The sequence below is a fragment of the Ranitomeya variabilis genome, chromosome 7 (assembly GCF_051348905.1).
Source record: "Ranitomeya variabilis isolate aRanVar5 chromosome 7, aRanVar5.hap1, whole genome shotgun sequence".
Classification (NCBI taxonomy): Eukaryota; Metazoa; Chordata; class Amphibia; order Anura; family Dendrobatidae; genus Ranitomeya; species Ranitomeya variabilis.
Genome location: NC_135238.1, coordinates 146262582 through 146277723, shown reverse-complemented (window position 1 = coordinate 146277723; position 15142 = coordinate 146262582).

The following is a 15142-nucleotide window of genomic DNA, read 5'->3' as shown; positions in this document are numbered from 1 at the left end:
AATTAGCTGTGAACTCCCCAGGATCTTTCTGAAGTCACGGCGAGCGTGAGACCTTTCACACACTCACTGTGACGTCAGTGAGGTGACAGGTGCTCACCATGAGACACTGAGCTTAGCAAACATGTATATCTCAGTGTATTTGCTGGATAGCAGGCTGTATAGTTGCTTCATGCAACAATGCAGCCTGCATCTAGTTGTAGCAGAGCTAGATGCATTGCGTGACAAATGGATTATTATCTTCTCGGTGGACAGGTGAGGAATATTCTTGTTTATTATTTTAATTCTGTAACAGAGAACATTGGTTTTAGTGGACTAGGTGATGACGTGAGTATAGTTTAATTTAGATTGCATAAAAGAGTCTGTGTCATTCTTTCAATTAACCCCTTCACCCCCGGAGCTTTTTCCGTTTTTTCATTTTCGTTTTTCGCTTCCCACATTCCCAGAGCCATAACTTTTTTATTTTTCCGTCAATTTGGCCATGTGAGGGCTTATTTTTTGCGGGACGAGTTGTACTTTTGAACGTCATCATTGGTTTTACCATGTAATGTACTAGAAAACGGGAAAAAAATTCCAAGTGCGGTGAAATTGCAAAAAAAGTGCAATCCCACACTTGTTTTTTGCTTGGCTTTTTTGCGAGGTTCACTAAATGCTAAAACTGACCTGCCATTATGATTCTCCAGGTCATTACGAGTTCATAGACACCTAACATGACTAGTTTATTTTTTACCTAAGTGGTGAAAAAAAATTCCAAACTTTGCTAAAAAAAAAAAAAAAATTGCGCCATTTTCCGATACTCGTAGCGTCTCCATTTTTCATGATCTGGGGTCGGTTGAGGGCTTATTTTTTGCGTGCCGAGACGGCGTTTTTAATGATACCAATTTGGTGCAGATGCGTTCTTTTGATCGCCCGTTATTGCATTTTAATGCAAATCGCGGCGACCAAAAAAACGTAATTCTGGCATTTCGATTTTTTTTCTCGTTACGCCGTTTAGCGATCAGGTTAATGCTTTTTTTTATTGATAGATCGGGCGATTCTGAACGCGGCGATTAGGGTTGAGCGAAACTGATCGTTCATTTTCATAAGTCGACGACTTTTGGCAAAGTCGGCGTCTCATGAAACCCGACCCGATCCCTGTGTGGGGTCGGCCATGCGGTACGCGATCTTGGCGGCAAAGTCGCGTTTCATATGACGCGTTTAGCGCCATTTTTTAAACCAATGAAGGAGTGTGGGCAGAGTGATGACATAGGGGTTAGGGGCGTGCACGGCTGTCATCATTTTATCGCTTGTGCGTAGTACGGATTTGCAATGTGTAAAAGGAAATTTTCTGTGCTGGGACGGGACGAAGGGGGGGGGAGAGAGAGAGAGCGAGAGAGAGAGAGAGAAAAAATCCCCATTGACGTGCATAGGGTTTCGTGTTCCGGCCGATTCTCGACTTTTCACAGTAATCGGCCGATTTTGCCCGACTCGACTTTTCCAAAAGTCGGGTTTCGCGAAACATGACTCGACCCTAAAAAAGTCAAGGTCGCTCAACCCTAGCGGCGATACCAAATATGTGTAGATTTGATTTTTTTTTTTATTGATTTATTTTGATTGGGGCGAAAGGGGGGTGATTTAAACTTTTATGTTTTTTTTATTTTTTTCACATTTTTTAAAACTTTTTTTTTTTACTTTTGCCATGCTTCAAAAGCCTCCATGGGAGGCTAGAAGCAGGCACAACCCGATCGGCTCTGTTATGTAGCAGCGATCATAAGATCGCTGCTATACAGCAGAAATGCAGGTGTGCTGTGAGCGCCGACCACAAGGGGGCGCTCACAGCACGCCGGCATCAGTAACCATAGAGGTCTCAAGGACCTCTATGGTTACCTTCCTGATGCATTGCCGACCCCCGATCATGTGACGGGGGTCAGCGATGACATCATTTCCGGCCGCATGCGGTGGTTAAATGCCGCTGTCTGCGTTTGACAGCGGCATTTAACTAGTTAATAGGTGCGGGCAGATCGCGATTCTGCCCGCGCATATTGCGGGCACATGTCAGCTGTTCAAAACAGCTGACATGTCCCTGCTTTGATGCGGGCTCACCGCGGAGCCCTGCATCAAAGCGGGGGAGCCGACATCGGACGGTATAGTACGTCCGATGTCGGTAAGGGGTTAAAGGACTATGTTCATGGTGGTTTTCTTTTATGCAATATCACCATGGAGTTAGTAATGGGGGCATCTTATAGACACCTCTCCATTGCTAACATCTGAGCTTGATGTCACCTGACAATACAAAGGTGACATCAACTCCCCAACTATCATCACACTTGCCAGTACACCAGGACAAGTGGGAAGAGCGAAGCTAATTGCCAGAATTGGCGCATCTTATGGATCCGCCTTTTCTGCAGCATCTGACAGCTGATCTTTCTAGTCTAGGATGGGGCCAATATCCATAGCCTTTTCCAAGGCTATTAATAACAGCTGTCTGCTTAGCCTCTGCTGGTTATTACTTATATGAGACCCTACGGTATTTCTCTTTTTATGGCCCTATTTTAATAACCAGTAAAGGCTGGTTCCATGACATGTGGAGCAAATCTTTCCCCGCCTGCCACCACAGCCACCCAGTGCCCATCCCAAAGAAGTAACACCTCTGATCATGCTTGCTCGTCCATGTGTCAGTGGTGAAATGCACCCTGGAAAACATATATGTTTTTCAAGGATTGGATGATGTTGCCTGCGACATGCTAGGGTAATTGTTATGATCCTAGTGGCAAGGATCGCAAGTCTGACTAGCTAAGTAACTAAACCGACGACTAGCTCTGGGGAAGTGGTAACTGGATTGACCGCAACCTGATCCTATCCGCACACAACTATAGGTAGCCATGGAACGTTACCTGAAAATCCTAGACGTCTCTTCACGGCCTGAGAAACTGACTATTCCTAAAGGGAAAGTAAAGTCTTCTCTTGCCTCAGAGAAATGACCCCAAAGATATAGAAAAGCCCCCACAAATATTAACGGTGAGTTAAGGGGAAGGCACAAACGCAGAGATGAAATAGATTTAGCAAATGAGGCCCGCTAACACTAGATAGCAGAAAATAGGAAGGGAACTGTGCGGTCAATAGAAAACCCTATGCAAAATATCCACGCAGAGATTGCTCGAGCCCCCGCACCAACTAACGGTGCGGGGGAAGCAACTCCGTACCCCAGAGCTTACCAGCAGCAAGAAATCACATATTAGCAAGCTGGACTAAACTCATCATACACAGAAATCATATTGCAGACTGATGAGCAAAAAATAATCAAACAGAAACTTAGCTTCTCATGAAGAGACTGAAAATGAAGATAGTCAGGAGTAATCAGAATAGCACTGAATACATCGACAGCTGGCAACAAGTGAAGGTGTAGCAGAGCTAAATAGGAACCTCCCTAGTGAATAATGAGGCAGCTGATCCAGCCACAGACCCGCAGGATAACAAACAAAGCCACCAGGGGGAGCCCAAAAACAAAACTCACACAATACTACCTGTAACCACAAGAGGGAGCCCGAAAACAGAGTTCACAACAGTACCCCCCCTTGAGGAGGGGTCACCGAACCCTCATCAAAACCCCCAGGGCGATCAGGGTGAGCCACATGGAAGGCACGAACCAAATCGGCCGCATGAACATCAGAGGTGACAACCCAAGAATTATCCTCCTGACCTAGCCCTTCCACTTAACCAAATACTGAAGCCTCCGTCTAGAAATACGAGAATCCAAGATCTTCTCCACCATGTAAACCAATTCTCCCTCAACCAGCACAGGGGCAGGAGGCTCAACCAAAGGAACCACAGGCACCACATACCTCCGCAACAACGACCGATGGAACACATTATGAATAGCAAACGATGCTGGGAGGTCCAAACGAAATGACACAGGGTTAAGGACTTCCAAAATCTTATAAGGACCGATAAACCGAGGCTTGAACTTAGGAGAGGAGACCTTCATAGGAACAGAGCGAGAAGACAACCATACCAAGTCCCCAACGCGAAGTCGGGGACCCACACAGCGACGGCGGTTGGCAAAGCGCTGAGCCTTCTCTTGTGACAGCTTCAAATTGTCCACCACATGATTCCAAATCTGATGCAACCTATCCACCACAATATCCACTCCAGGACAGTCAGAAGGCTCCACCTGACCCGAGGAAAAACGAGGATGAAACCCCGAATTACAAAAAAAAAAGGTGAAACCAAAGTAGCAGAACTAGCCCGATTATTAAGGGCAAACTCGGCCAATGGCAAAAAAGTCACCCAGTCGTCCTGATCAGCAGAAACAAAACATCTTAAATAGGTTTCCAAGGTCTGATTAGTTTGCTCGGTTTGGCCATTCGTCTGAGGATGGAAGGCCGACGAAAAAGACAAATCAATGCCCATCTTAGCACAAAAGGTCCGCCACAATCTAGACACAAACTGGGATCCTCTGTCAAACAATATTTTCAGGGATCCCGTGCAAACAAACCACATTTTGAAAAAACAGCGGAACCAACTCGGAGGAGGAAGGCAACTTAGGCAAGGGCACCAAATGGACCATCTTAGAAAAACGATCACAAACCACCCAGATGACAGACATTCTCTGAGAGACAGGGAGATCTGAAATAAAATCCATGGAAATGTGCGTCCAAGGCCTCTTCGGAACAGGCAAAGGTAACAGCAAACCACTGGCATGAGAACAGCAAGGCTTAGCCCGAGCACAAATTCCACAAGACTGCACAAAGGAACGCACATCCCGCGACAAGGAAGGCCACCAAAAAGACCTGGCCACCAAATCTCTGGTACCAAATATTCCAGGATGGCCCGCCAACACCGAAGAATGAACCTCGGAAATAACTCTGCTGGTCCATCTATCAGGGACAAACAGTCTCTCCGGTGGACAACGGTCAGGTCTATCCGCCTGAAATTCTTGCAGCACTCGTCGCAAATCTGGGGAGATGGCAGACAAAATCACCCCCTCTCTGAGGATACCAGCTGGCTCTGAATCTCCAGGAGAGTCAGGCACAAAACTCCTAGAAAGAGCATCAGCCTTCACATTCTTCGAACCAGGCAGGTACGAGACCACGAAATCAAAACGAGAGAAAAACAACGACCAACGAGCCTGTCTAGGATTCAGCCGCTTGGCAGACTCGAGATAAATCAGATTTTTGTGATCAGTCAAGACCACCACACGATGCTTAGCTCCCTCGAGCCAATGTCGCCACTCCTCAAATGCCCACTTCATAGCCAACAACTCCCGATTACCAACATCATAATTCCGCTCGGCAGGCGAAAACTTTCTTGAAAAGAAAGCACATGGCTTCAACACAGAGCCATCAGAGCTTCTCTGCGACAAAACAACCCCCGCTCCAATCTCAGAAGCATCAACCTCGACCTAGAAAGGAAGAGAGACATCTGGCTGACATAAGACCGGAGCCGAAGAAAACCGGCGCTTCAGCTACTGAAAGGCCTCCACAGCCGCAGGAGACAAATTAGTCACATCAGAACCCTTCTTGGTCAAATCCGTCAAAGGCTTAACAACACCAGAAAAATTAGCGATGAAGCAACGGTAAAAATTAGCAAAACCCAAGAACTTCTGAAGACTCTTAACAGATGTAGGCTGAGTCCAGTCATGAATAGCCTGAACCTTGACTGGGTCCATCTCAATAGTAGAAGGAGAAAAAATGAAACCCAAAAAAGAAACCTTCTGGACTCCAAAAAGACATTTTGAGCCCTTCACAAATAAAGCATTGGCACGCAGGACCTGAAACACCATCCTGACCTGCTTAACATGGGACTCCCAATCATCAGAAAAAAACAGAATATCATCCAGATACACAATCATAAATTTATCCAGATATTCGTGGAAGATGTCGTGCATGAAGGACTGAAAGACAGAAGGAGCGTTAGAAAGTCCAAAAGGCATCACCAAGTACTCAAAATGGCCTTCGGGCGTATTAAATGCAGTTTTCCATTCATCACCCTGCTTAATACGCACAAGGTTATACGCACCACGAAGATCTATCTTGGTGAACCAACTAGACCCCCTTATGCGAGCAAACAGATCAGATAACAATGCCAAAGGATACTGAAATTTGACCGTGATTTTATTTAGAAGGCGATAATCAATACAAGGTCTCAGGGAACCATCCTTCTTAGCCACAAAAAAGAACCCCGCACCAAGAGGGGAGGAGGAGGGGCGAATAAGTCCTTTCTCCAAAGACTCCTTTATATAACTCCGCATAGCGGCATGTTCTGGTACTGATAAATTGAAAAGTCATCCCTTAGGAAACTTACTACCAGGAATCAAATTTATAGCACAATCACAATCCCTATGAGGAGGTAGAGAACTGAGTTTGGGCTCATCAAATACATCCTGGTAGTCCGACAAAAACGCAGGGACTTCAGAAGGAGTGGACGAAGCAATTGACACCACAGGAGCGTCGCCATGAATTCCCTGGCAACCCCAACTTGACACAGACATTGCTTTCCAATCCAGGACTGGATTATGAGTCTGCAACCATGGCAGACCCAACACGACAACATCATGCAAATTATGCAGTACAAGAAAGCGAATCACCTCCTGATGAACAGGAGTCATGCACATGGTCACTTGCGTCCAGTACTGAGGTTTATTCATAGCCAATGGTGTAGCATCAATTCCCCTTAGTGGAATAGGGAATTTTAAAGGCTCCAAAACAAAACCACAGCGCCTGGCAAATGACAAATCCATCAGACTCAGGGCAGCACCTGAATCTACAAAAGCCATAACCGGGTAAGATGACAGGGAACAAATCAGGGTAACAGACAAAATGAACTTAGGCTGTAAAGTACCGATGGTGACAGATTTATCAATCTTTTTTGTGCGCTTAGAGCATGCTGAGATAACATGAGCTGAGTCACCACAGTAAAAGCACAACCCATTTTGCCGTCTATAATTTTGCCGTTCACTTCTGGTCAGAATTCTATCACATTGCATAGACTCAGGTGTCTGTTCAGAAGACACCGCCAAATGGTGCGCAGGTTTGCGCTCCCGCAAACGCCGATCAATCTGAATGGCCAGAGTCATTGACTCATTCAGATCTGCAGGCGTAGGGAACCCCATAATGACATTCTTAATGGCTTCAGAAAGACCTTTTCTGAAATTTGCAGCCAGGGCACACTCATTCCATTGAGTAAGCACTGACCATTTCCGAAATTTCTGGCAATACACCTCTGCTTCATCTTGCCCCTGAGAGAGGGCCAGCAAAGCTTTTTCAGCCTGGTTCTCAAGATTAGGTTCCTCATAGAGCAATCCAAGGGCCAGAAAAAACGCATCCACACTGAGCAATGCAGGATCCCCTGGCGCCAGTGCGAAAGCCCAATCTTGAGGGTCGCCACGCAAGAAAGAAATAATAATTTTAAGTTGCTGAGCGGAATCACCCGAGGAACGAGGTTTCAAAGAAAGAAACAATTTACAATTGTTCTTAAAATTCAGGAACCTAGATCTATCTCCAGAAAACAACTCCGGAATAGGTATTCTAGACTCTGACATAGGACTGTGAACAACAAAATCCTGAATACCTTGTACCCTTGCAGCAAGATGATCAACACTGGAAGCCAAACTCTGGATATCCATGTCAGCAGCTGAACTCAGAGCCACACCAAGATTAAGAGGAGGAGAGAAGCTAGACACACAGCAGCTAAACACACGGCAGCAAAAAAAAAAAAAAAATTCTCAAGGCTTCTCTTCTCCTGCTTCTGCCATGCAATTAACACTTTATGGGCCGGCTGTACTGTTATGATCCTAGTGGCAAGGATCGCAAGTCTGACTAGCTAAGTAACTAAACCGACGACTAGCTCTGGGGAAGTGGTAACTGGATTGACCGCAACCTGATCCTATCCGCACACAACTATAGGTAGCCGTGGATCGTTACCTGGAAATCCTAGACGTCTCTTCACGGCCTGAGAAACTGACTATTCCTAAAGGGAAAGTAAAGTCCTCTCTTGCCTCAGAGAAATGACCCCAAAGATATAGAAAAGCCCCCACAAATATTAACGGTGAGTTAAGGGGAAGGCACAAACGCAGAGATGAAATAGATTTAGCAAATGAAGCCCGCTAACACTAGATGGCAGAAAATAGGAAGGGAACTGTGCGGTCAATAGAAAACCCTATGCAAAATATCCACGCAGAGATTGCTCGAGCCCCCGCACCAACTAAAGGTGCGGGGGAAGCAACTCCGTACCCCAGAGCTTACCAGCAGCAAGAAATCACATATTAGCAAGCTGGACTAAACTCATCATACACAGAAATCATATTGCAGACTGATGAGCAAAAAATAATCAAACAAACTTAGCTTCTCATGAAGAGACTGAAAACGAAGATAGTCAGGAGTAATCAGAATAGCACTGAATACATCGACAGCTGGCAACAAGTGAAGGTGTAGCAGAGCTAAATAGGAACCTCCCTAGTGAATAATGAGGCAGCTGATCCAGCCACAGACCCGCAGGATAACAAACAAAGCCACCAGGGGGAGCCCAAAAACAAAACTCACACAATACCACCTGTGACCACAAGAGGGAGCCCGAAAACAGAGTTCACAACAGGTAATGCAGGCACATCTTTCTTAGAAAAGTAATGGCGACTGAGCAACTGGTACTGAGGGACTGCGATGATTATCAGCTTTTGGAAACCATCTGTATACACCAGGCGGCAAGCTAGCATGTCAATAGCCAACAGATTGGAGATATTGAAATTCAAGCTCTTAAATTTAGCATGTGTAGGAGGAAACAATGTTTTATTGAGGGCTGGCTTCTGTGCTGAGAGAGGGTGGAGTAGAGAAACATGACAAACTGCTGGAATGTGAGTGAAGTGCAGGCAGAGATGTTATGGTGAATTGAGAAAGTTGTGATGTGCTCGGTGTCTGACATTGGTCAAGAACAGCAGGCATCTCCACTTCCATAAAAGCTGACTGGCTCTCACTTACCCCAACTGTAATGTGTAAACAAGTAGAGGTTCTGTGGCTGCAGACAACACTTACCATGGTGAAGGAGGAGGAAGATGCAGCAGTTGAGGGTTATGAGATGGCCAGTGGTTGGCAATGCCCGCTAGTCAGCATTTTTGCCCAGTGAGAATCCCAGACTAATGCATGTTGATCACGCATGTGCCGGTTCATGCATGTAGTAGTCAAACTATTGCAATTTTTGGATCTACCGAGTGTTTTTTTTTACACTGTTGGCAGATAACATGAGTTTGGGTCATCCTTTTTTATCTCATGGTTCACCACAGTCAGTTGGGCGGTTGGGGAGTTGTGATGTAGGGGGGAACAAGGGTAATTGGGGTGTCACCTCTAAGGATTGTACTGTGTGTGATGTTTAGGTGGAACAAAAGGAGGAGAGGCCACTCGATGCGGCGCTTGCCATCCACTGGAGTAGATGCTCTTTCTGACCCTGATCTACAAGTTATAGAAGGCCATGCATGATATTTGCAAACCTGGTGGTGACCCTATGCAGGGTCAACCTCACACACGTGCTTTTACATGGCTCACCTCCTCAACCCTGTGATACAGCAATTTCTCCACCACTATCCAGGCCTGGATATGCTGCTGCAGAAAGCACAGTTGCTGTGTTCTCACTTCCACCATTTGCACCCCACAGTTCATCAACTTGCATCGCTACAGAGGTCTTTTGGCCTTCCAGTTAACCGTTTGATTTGCGATGTTCCAATATTGTGGAATTCCACTCATTACATGTTGCAGCGACTGTGGCAGCAGCAGCAATGAGCCCTGGTGCAGTAGTGGAGTGGATGGAGGAACCAACCTTGAGTGTTACCACACCAGCAACACACGATGGACTTGGACCTCAAGTGTCCAACACATGAGTGCCTTCTTGCTGCACTATCTTCAACATGATGGTCATATCCATAGAGTTAGAAATAGTACTGACTATTGGGTTGCCACTCTGTTAGATCTACGGTACAAGAGTAAATTTAGCCAGATGCCTCCCATGATGGAAAGGGACGAGTGCATGTTGGAGTATCGAAACACGCTTGTAGACAATCTTAAGAGTAGCAGTGAGGCATACAGTGTGTATCTCAGTTCTAGATTTCCAACCTTGGGAATGTCAAGGTATCACCGCAAAAAGATTAGCAGCAGCAGTAGCAGCGGTATAAGTGGCATAAGCAATTTCTGTGAGTCATTTCACACATTTTTTAGACCAGCCTGTGCACCAGCAGAACAGATAATGCTTCCAGTCACTTAGCCAGCACCACCACCATAACCATGTCCTCCACATGGTCAATTCTGAGTAGCCATGAGTGTGGACCGGATATTCCTCACACTGATCTTCCTTCCTCCCACCATGCTGAGTGCCTTGAGACAACTGATCCCACACTTGGACACTCCAAAGAGCTGTTCAGTTTTCCCTTTAAAGATTGAAGTGGGGCCAGATGAGATCGCATGTAGCGATGCCCAAAGCTTTGACCAGCCACGTTCACACGAAGGCGATGGTGGGAAAGTGTCACAAGAGGTGGATGATGATGAGACACAATTGCCAGAAAGTCAGGAGGAGCAGGGTGCAGATGTGGAAGACGAGGTGGTGGATGACATAGTGACTGACCCAACCTGGCAGGAGGACATGCAGAGCGAGGACAGCAACTGCACACATGAGGAAGGAGGCATTTCACCCCAACAGGCAGGAAGAAGCAGTGTGGTGTGCACAGATAGAAGGCGTGCATCCATTCCCGTAACACCAACATGACGGAAGATCTTCCCGAGTCTGGTTATTTTTTAAAGACTCTGCTGATGACCACAAACAGGCCATTTGCAGCACCTGCCATGCCTGCATCAGCAAGGGTAGCAAAACTACCAGCCTGACCACCACCAGCATGATCAGGCACATGGCAGTAAAGCACCTGACCTGACTTTGTGGGCCGAACCCCAGGCTCCAGGAACACTGTCTGCAGGTGACACCAACATGCATGTGAAGATGCCTCTGGTCCTGCGCCTGCTGTTGCCCACAGTCAAGCATAATCATCATCAAGCCTGTCCACGTCTTTGTCCCAGCGCAGCCTTCAGTAGTCTATACCCCAGTCATAGGAACACAAGCGGAAATACTCAGCCAACGCCCCACAGGCCACAGTACTAAATTCTAAAATTTCTTGTCTGCTTGTGCTTGAAATGTTGCCTTTTAGGCTCATTGAGATGGAAGCTTTCCGCAACCTGATGGCGGCGGCCATCCCAAGGTACTCCGTCTCCAGTCGCCACTATTTCTCCTGGTGTCCCTTACCGGCATTACACCAGCATGTGTCCCACAACATTAACTGTGCCCTCAACAATGCTGTTACTGGGAAAGTCCACCTAACCACGGACCCATGGACAAGTGCTTGTGGGCAGGGATGGTACATCTCACTGACAGCACACTGGGTTAACATAGTGGAAGCCGGGACCCAGTCAGACCTTGGGATAGAACACATCCTCACCACGGTGAGGATTGCGATCATAATTGAGGCCCAAAGCCTCAAAGAACCTGTCCACAGACATTCTCTCAGGGGCGGTCAGGTATAAAGATATAATTGGGAAAGGGAAAGTTTGCAACCCTTCCTGAACATGCGGAACTTATCCATCTCACCAGAAAATGTATCAGGGAGTTTTACTGAAGGTTCAGGAAAATGCAGAGACATATCAGTCACCTCACCAGACTTACTGACAGAGGGAGTCCCCCGGGCTATCTTAACTGTCACAGCAATCTCCCTTTGCACGCGCTTCTGGGAAGTAAGGCCATGTGCACACGTTCAGGATTGTTAGCGTTTTTTTCGCGTTTTTTCGCTATAAAAACGTGATAAAAACGCGAAAAAAAACGCTTACATAAGCCTCCTATTATTTACAGGGTATTCCGCATTTTTGGTGCAAATGTTGCGATTTTTTCCGCGAAAAAATCGCATAGCGGAAAAAAAAGCAACATGTTCATTAAAAATGCGGAATTGCAGGGATTCCGCACACCTAGGGGTCCATTGATCTGCTTACTTCCCGCACGGGGCTGTGCACACCATGCGGGAAGTAAGCAGATTATATGCGGTTGGTACCCAGGGTGGAGGAGAGGAGACTCTCCTCCACGCACTGGGCACCATATAAGTGGTCAAAAAATAAGAAATAAAATAATAAACAGTCCTATACTCACCCTCGATGTCTTGCCGCCTCCTCGCACGCTGCCGTTCGGTTTCTGTACCTGGTGTGCGCTGAAGGACCTCGCCGAATGACGTCACTGTCCTGTGATTGGTCGTGAGCGGTCATGTGACCGCTCACGTGACCGTGACGTCACGGGAGGTCCTGTGCGCACAGACCAGCTATACGGAACGGACGCCGGTGAGATGTCTGGGTGAGTATAAGCATTTTTTTATTTTTTTTATTATTTTTAAACATTCTATCTTTTACTATAGATGCTGCATAGGCAGCATCTATAGTAAAAAGTTGGTCACACTTGTCAAACGCTATGTTTGACAAGTGTGACCAACCTGTCAGTCAGTTTTCCAAGCGATGCTACAGATCGCAGGGAAAACTTTAGCATTCTGCAAGCTAATTACGCTTGCAGAATGCTAAAAAAACGCGAAAAAAACGGAAAAAAAACGCAAAAAAAAAAATGCGGATTTCTTGCAGAAAATTTCCGGTTTTCTTCAGGAATTTTCTGCAAGAAATCCGCAACGTGTGCACATACCCTTACAAAAGCCCTGTGCTCCACAGATAACTGCTGAATCATCTGAGTAAGGGTAGCCACTTGGTACTAAGTGGATCTATACCAGAGAAAAGAAAAATAAAAGTGCAAAATCCCCTTTAAATGCTTGGGTCAGTGATAATGTAATGCAACTGCAAGGCAGTTGCATGTAACCTCCATCGGGGAGTGCAAATAAGGGGAAAAAGGAAGCATTCACCGTGTAGCACCACAGAGCAAAGCGAGGATCACCACTAGGAGGCGGCAGAGTAGTCAGACAGGCCGGTCAGCAACAAACAGGAAGACAAAGTACCAGAGGTCACAGCAATGTACGTGGTTAGAGACAAGCCAGAAATCGGAACCAGATGGGAGTGCGGGATTCGAACCGTGAGACAGAAGACATAGTTGGGGTACAAGCCAAAGAGTCAAAGCCAGACGGGAAATGCAATAACAGAAATGGAAAGCAGGAGGCAGGGTTCAGAATTCAAGCTGAGTCATACACTGTAGGAAACCACAAACACACACACTAAGTCAGGGATAGGGTCAGGCACAAATACGGGTAATCAGAGGCAGAAGGATCACTAGGGTATAGGGGTCAGCTGCTCAAACCAAGGACTGGAACTTTCAATGACAAATGCTACCAGGAGTGGCACCCATAAATAGCCACCCACGAACCAAAGAGAGGCAGGGAAGGTTTATCCCATCATGTCCAGGCCGGGGAACGAAAAGCAAGAATCAAACCTCGACCTGGATAATGACACATGTTTCCACCAATAGTTGGAGCGGCCCCCAAACGCAGGACGGCGGGGTACTCGGTACCGGGTCTATCGGTTCTGAGGATGTCACGGTGGCCTGACCCGGTCCGTGGTCCTGCTAAGGGGCGCCCAATAAAAGGTGTAGATGGTGGTGTAGGTCGCAGTAAATAATGAGGACACAGGGTTGCAGTCTCTTTACCTCTTTACTGAAGGCTTCGGCATGCGCAATCCAGAGCACTGTTAACTGGGCTGGCTGAGACCGGCCGGTCCGAAGGCCCAGAGTTCCCTTTGCAGGTGGAAATCAGTGCCTACCTACTAGTGCCTGGGTGTTGTAGTACTTCCCTGCTGAGCACCACGGGATAGTCATCACAACTGTCGTGTATGTTTCTGTTCTTTCTCTCTCCGTCACCCAGATGATATGGATGGGACGCACCCGTATGATGGGGTAGGCCTGGAGTTATTTTATAGGGACCCTAGAGATGCCCCTCTCCCACAATTGCCTCCGTTGTCTTCATTAGGTGATTTAGGTGAGACAGCCAACCTATAATTAACTGCCCTGCCGTTGGTTTGAAGTAATGCGTGGAGCCCAATACTTCCTGGGCGTTCCGGCCACCGGCTACGCGCCTCAGTAGGATGTTGCCGATCTCGGGGCACGACTCCTACTGGTTCTTTCGACTTTGTGCTGTGATCTCGTTTCTCACTTCTCCACAATAAACCTCGCTTCTTATCCTTTCTTAAGATACCGCCGCAATGAAGTGCAGGCGCGGTTCCGTAATGTTCTGTCCTTTTCGCTAGGCCTCTGTCAGGATCCCACCCCTGACAGGGACCCCCCTGAATCTTCCCAAGCAACCTCTTCTCTCACTAGGTGTTGCCTGGGCAAAACCCAGTCAGCTTCTCTCTAATTTCCTATCCAGCCCCCAGTTTTACCAGATTGTGAGGAGTGGCCTAATACATAGAACCCTTTGCTCCCCCAGGTGGCCAGAGTGTGAAGTGTAATGTGTGACTGTGATACCTGGTCAGGTGAACTCCTTAAGTGCCATCAGATGTACCATCACTCTCCTTAGTGGCGGAGCGTCAGTACTGCAACGACCAGGACCCTGGGGCGCTGCATATTACTCTATGAAACTGGTGTTTGTGCCACCTGAGTGTGGCTAGGAAAAAAAATTGAGCTGTTGTATGAGGAATCAGTCTCTTAGCAAAGAAGGCATACACATGGGCAGCATGGTGGCTCAGTGGTTAGCACTGCAGCCTTGCAGCGCTGGAGTCCTGGGTTCAAATCCCACCAAGTACAACATCTGCAAGGAGTTTGTATGTTCTCCCCATGTTTGCGTGGGTTTCCTCCGGGTACTCCGGTTTCCTCCCACATTCCAAAGACATACTGATAGGGAATTTAGATTGTGAGCCCCAATGGGGACAGCGATGATAATGTGTTCAACGTGTAAAGCACTGCGAAATATGTTAGCGCTATATAAAAATAAAAAGATAAGATTATTAATCCCTTACCCACCAGGTCTTAATGGAAACTTCAATTCAAAGCTCTAAATGCTGGCCCAGACATTGATACCTCTTGAATAGACCATGGCTGACTGCTTTTGTGCAATTAGAAAATGTTCTACTGTGGGTCAATTGATCAGTTAACTACCTTTGCTACTTTCTTTACGTATTCCTACCAATAGTACTCTATGAAACTAAAGTTTGTGCCACCTAAGTGGGGCTGGTAA